Raw genomic sequence first — 6,000 nt, 5'->3', positions numbered from 1 at the left:
GTTTGTGTTCGGTTTAACACCTACCTGATTGTCGGTTTGTGTTGGGTTTAACACCTACCTGATTGTCGGTTTGTGTTGGGTTTAACACCTACCTGATTGTCGGTTTGTGTTGGGTTTAACACCTACCTGATTGACGGTTTGTGTTGGGTTTAACACCTACCTGATTGACGGTTTGTGTTGGGTTTAACACCTACCTGATTGTCGGTTTGTGTTGGGTTTAACACCTACCTGATTGACGGTTTGTGTTGGGTTTAACACCTACCTGATTGACAGCATGTGCAGGGATTAACAACTACCTGATTGACGGTTTGTGCATGATTTGACAATCTACCTAGTTGAAGGTTTGTGCAGGGTTTAGCAGCTACATGATTTGCGGTTTGTGCAGAGTTCAACAGCTACCTGATGGACGGTTTGTGCAGGGTTTAACAGCTACCTGATTGGCAGTATGTTCAGGGTTTAACAGTTACCTGATTGACATTATATGCAGGGTTTAACAGCTACCTGATTGACGGTTTGTGCATGATTTGACAAACTACCTAGTTGAAGGTTTGTGCAGGGTTTAGCAGTACATGATTGTCGGTTTGTGTAAAGTTCAACAGCAACCTGAGTGATGGTTTGTGCAGGGTTCAACAGCAACCTGGTTGACGTTTTGGGCAGGGTTTAACAGCTACATGATTGGCGGTGTATGCCGGGTTTAACAGCAAACTGGGTGATGGTTTGTGCAGGGGTTAACAGGTCCCTGATTTACGGTTTGTGCAGGGTTTAACAGCTATTTGATTGTCGGTTTGTGCAGGGGTTTAACAGCTACCTGATTGACGGTTCGTGCATGGTTTAACAGTTAACGTCATTGTGGTAAACTGTTGAGCTCCACTGCTCGCGGAATATCGTAACATATAATGAATATAGACGATTTCCAAATAACAGCAATTTTATTTTAAAAGCCTAATGTTAGTTTTTATGTGAGAAATCTTATGCTTACTCAAACTACTGATAAATAACATTGCAAAGAGAGCGATGCTTATATGAGTAAGAGCCCGTGCTAGCACAAGGCTGGCTGAATCAAGGTAGTAGTTATTTGAGTGGAAACGCCATTAAATACACCATTACCAGTGAGGCGGGGGTTGGCGTAACATGTGTTTCAAATGACTTTTCCTTATAGGTGTGATTTTGGAGCGTAACCTTAAATGACATTCATTAATTCAACTTTAAAAGGGGTTTATAGTACAGAGTAGACTTCCCAGAAATACGTTTAACGCTGGTCAAGAGCGTAACCTAGGCCTAGTTTATGTTGCCATTTTAATTCGCGTGTGTGATAGCTCCTTGGCTTGGGATACGAAGAATGAGAGAGGTATCACACGACCTATTTCTTTTGGCATAACATGGTTTCATTGGAAAACACCAACTGTTCTCGTTTTGTAGCAAGGGTCGAAGCATTTCGCTTGCTGCTGCAAACGAACATGTTCCTTACTTTAGGTTTAAAGAGCAGTCCTTTTTGCATTTTAGCTGCGAAATGCCATTAGTACTATTTCGTACGAACCTCGTACTCGCAGCCGATTGTTGTTTCCCGAAGACTAGGCCTATCTACTTCGATTGCAACCTAATTCTAAAATTTGTTGTTAATCATTTCAGCGGGGCCATGAGCTGTAAACGTTGCCCACAGAATACTTTGTTTGCATGGCGTTTTTGCGTTGCATGGAACCAGTGCTTATTCAGCAACGGGAAACGGTTTTACGTGACTACCGAATCACGTCGAGAGTGAATTCTATCACCAGAAATACACATCTCTCACCCCTCAGTGAAATGCTCGAGAATCGAACTTGCGACCACCTGGGTGGCACGCCAACACCATACCGACCACGCGTCCACGCCACTGAGGCGCTTCAGTATACTTTGGACAGTATAAATTTTCCATAATAGCGCTGGCTAGTTATACTTCTACCACGTTGATTATATTTGCGTTCCGTCACTTGTGGGGAGAGTCTGTTTACCAGACAATGTAGGAACATAAATCTTGCCACCCACATTACCTACTTTTCGTACAGCCTGACGAGCAGACAGGGAAACATGTTTGAAAATATACTGTATAGTCTGACACAGCCTTTAGTACCATATTCAATGGTGCACACAATTCAGGCAATTTTGATTTGCTCATTTTTGCTTTTGGTATCATGCATTGATATGTTCTATATCAAGGTAGCTACAGTTGTAACGAAGCAATGTTATTTGTTGCACTTTTAATATACTTGTCAGGAGCCTCATACTTTGCTCTTGTGACAAAATAAAACTTAAAATAACTATTTTCCAGCAATGCTCCTTTCCTTGCTCTGTTTTGAAAGCTGCATTTTGATGTCTGTTAACTCTAATTTCTAACAAAACATGCGTTACTTAGTACGACCGGAAAATCGACTATACACACACGGCTTATGTCGGTCTCATATGATACTCAAACTACAGCCTAATCAGTAAATACAATTCCCATCACATTTTTGTGTCTCTGCGCCGTCCCTTCCCGGTTCCCCCAACCCACCCACCCACCAATCCGAACGCTTTAGTTATGCTCCGTAAACGCCAGTGCCTCATCCAATACCATCCTTTTATTTCCGGACAATAATGTTCTGCAAATGTATGAATATTCCCTTTGTTCGCTCTTTAACTTTCCCGGTGGATAGATCTGATTACATCGTCGGCAGGCTACAAATTAATCCAATTTCCACGCAAACTTTTGCGGCGAAAAGAATGGCAGAATTTGGCAATCCGCACGGCAAACACTGAGCGGCAGCAGGCAGCAGGCAGGCTAGGCAGGATTTCGGGGCTTCGTAATCAGCATTTTATTCCGTTCGGTAATCTATTTTATTTCCTCTTTCACTCGTTTAATTACTTATTCATTTCATTATTCATTTGTTGGTCTTCGTGTGTCCCGGAGTCTGATTTTGTTTTCTTTTCTTTTTTTTTCTAAGCTTGGAGTATTGTCGGACTAATCGAGATTCTTTTGTTTTTCGTTCGTTTTCGAAATTCGTGAAATGATCGAAAGTTGAATGGTTCGAATTAGCCAGGCGTGTTCAGTTTTTGTCTTGGGATATATAATAAGGCTTCGTTGGGAATGATCAATGTGGGTCTAGACCAGCAAGAGTCTTGGTGGCTTAATATTTGTATTGGAGCGGAGGAAGTTTGAAAGCAAAAGGAGAACTGTATGTAACGTGACTTTTATTTACAGAGAGCTGAAATAGAGCGAAATTATCATTTGGATAGTTGAGGATATATACTAAAGAACATAATTTATTGAGACCCGTCTAATGATTATTTGTTTGGTGTTTTTACGTTGAATGGAACCGGTTTTTATTCAGCAACGGAACCAACGGCCTTGCGTGACTTCCGAACCACGTCGAGGGTGAACTTCTATCACCAGAAATACACATCTCTAATCCCTCAGTGGAAGGCTCGAGAATCGAACTCGTGGGCACCGATGTGGCAGGCCAAGACCATACCAATCACGCCACTGAGGCGCTCATCTAATGATTATATGTAGAATCTCATTCACGCCATTTTATAGACGGGCGAATGACTTGTTTGATGATGAACTAGCTATCAGAAAACGGCTCGTCACATATCCGTGAATGACTATTCTTTACTCCGTCAGTGCACCTCATGCTGTGAACCGTAGGTTCTTTGCAGCGTCCATTCGACCCCTAGCTGCAACCCTTTCAATCCTTTTACTGTATCTCCGGTCATATTCTCTTCCTTCAATCTTACTTTCCTCAACCCTCTCCTAACAGTTGATTCATCCGTCTCAGCGCTGAACGACCTCGTGTCCCAGCGCTTGGCCTTTGATATAAATACTATTTTCTATTCTCTGAAAGAATGGTGAAATGCCAACATTTCACAACGATACAATGCTGGTACAGAACAGGAATCGCAGAGACTGGTCAGGGATTTAAAGTATCTGTGATAAAAAGCTGGAAGCAAATGGTAGTAAAACGAATGGAAGCCGGGAGATTAAATAATGGGATTATTTTGTGGATGAAGGGTATTTGAGAAGTGTCTGAAATGCGTCTATTTCAGATTCAAATTGACGAGCGACTATGGGACGACGGAAGTGAATGAATCATGCATTAGCCAAGGGAAGAATGGAAGCGTTAGCCTTTGCAAAGTTTTGTTTTGAGACTTATACTGTCTAGGGAGGCCAGAGTTAGAATGCCATAGACGATAGTCACGTCACCTGTTCTCTACGGAAGTGAAGTGTTTTTGTTTTTTAATGTGAAAAAAGGAACAACAAAAAATTAAAGTCGTAGGGTTGTATAATTTGCCTGTCAGGAATCAGGTGCTATTATTATTATTATTATTGTTATTATTATTATTTTATTATCGTTGTTGTTGTTGTTGTTATTCCAAAAGAGCGAATTAGATATTAAACGGACATTGTAGCTCGATGTATTATATATATATATATATATTATATAGTATATATATATACATCGAGTTGTATATATATATATAATATATATATATATATATATTAGCTCGAGTATAATATATATATATATATATATATATACATCGAGCTACAATGTCCTTTAATATCTAATTCGCTCTTTTGGAATAACAACAACAACAACAACGATAATAAAATAATAATAATAATAATAATAATAATAATAATAGCACCTGATTCCTGACAAGCAAATTATACAATCCTACGACTTTAATTTTTTGTTGTTCCTTTTTTCACATTAAAAAACAAAAACACTTCACTTCCGTAGAGAACAGGTGACGTGACTATCGTCTATGGCATTCTAACTCTGGCCTCCCTAGACAGTATAGTCTCTCAAAATTTGCAAAGGCTAACGCTTCCATTCTTCCCTTGGCTAATGCATGATTCATTCACTTCCGGCGTCCCATAGTCGCTCGTCAATTTGAATCTGAAATAGCGCATTTCAGACACTTCTCAAATACCCTTCATCCACAAAATAATCCCATTATTTAATCTCCCGGCTTCCATTCGTTTTACTACCATTTGCTTCCAGCTTTTTATCACAGATACTTTAAATCCCTGACCAGTCTCTGCGATTCCTGTTCTGTACCAGTATTGTATCGTTGTGAAATGTTGGCATTTCACCATTCTTTCAGAGAATAGAAAATAGTATTTATATCAAAGGCCAAGCGCTGGGACACGAGGTCGTTCAGCGCTGAGACGGATGAATCAACTGTTAGGAGAGGGTTGAGGAAAGTAAGATTGAAGGAAGAGAATATGTATATATATATGATATATATATTATATATATATATATATATATATATACACATACATACATATATGGAAAGTTACCAAGTCAGTTTATGCATCATAAGTTTCGCAATCTAATTTATGCAGTGTATACAGGCTAAGTTTCATAAGTCAGTTTTGCAGCCTAAATTTCATATGTCAATTCCTAGATAAAGAAATGCTTAGAAAGAAAGCGAAAAAGTATGCAAGGAGGCGTTCATTCTAATAGCAGTGATGCGGGTTGTAAGGTGGATTTAACTTTGCCCGACTCCCGTTTTCATCGGCGTGGTTGGTATGGTATTAGCGTCCCACCTCGGTGGTTCGCGGGTTCGATTCTCGGCACCATTGAGGAGTGAGAGGTGTGTATCTCTGGAAGTCACGTAAGGCCGGGTGTCCCCGTTGCTGAATAACCATTGGTTCCATGCAACGTAAAAAGTACCATACAAACAAATTCATATGGAGCCATCCTGTTATTGAAAAATATAATCCTTGTATAATAAATTAAGAATATTGAACCGAGGGCAGCGAATATATTGACTCGAGTCAGTTTTAATAAGCGTTTCATGACGGTTGATTACATTTACTCAAATATGTAATAGGGTCGTCATGCATGATTAACCAGCGAAGATGATAGGTCAAAGGTTAACCTCACAATAAAAAGAAAATGAACCGTTGAGGTGATGTGAAATGAATAAGCAATCTTCATGATGTGATTGAATCCCAGAATAACTCTTTGACAT

Source organism: Macrobrachium nipponense, chromosome 16 (assembly GCF_015104395.2).
Source record: "Macrobrachium nipponense isolate FS-2020 chromosome 16, ASM1510439v2, whole genome shotgun sequence".
NCBI lineage: Eukaryota > Metazoa > Arthropoda > Malacostraca > Decapoda > Palaemonidae > Macrobrachium > Macrobrachium nipponense.
This window is presented reverse-complemented; position numbering follows the sequence as displayed.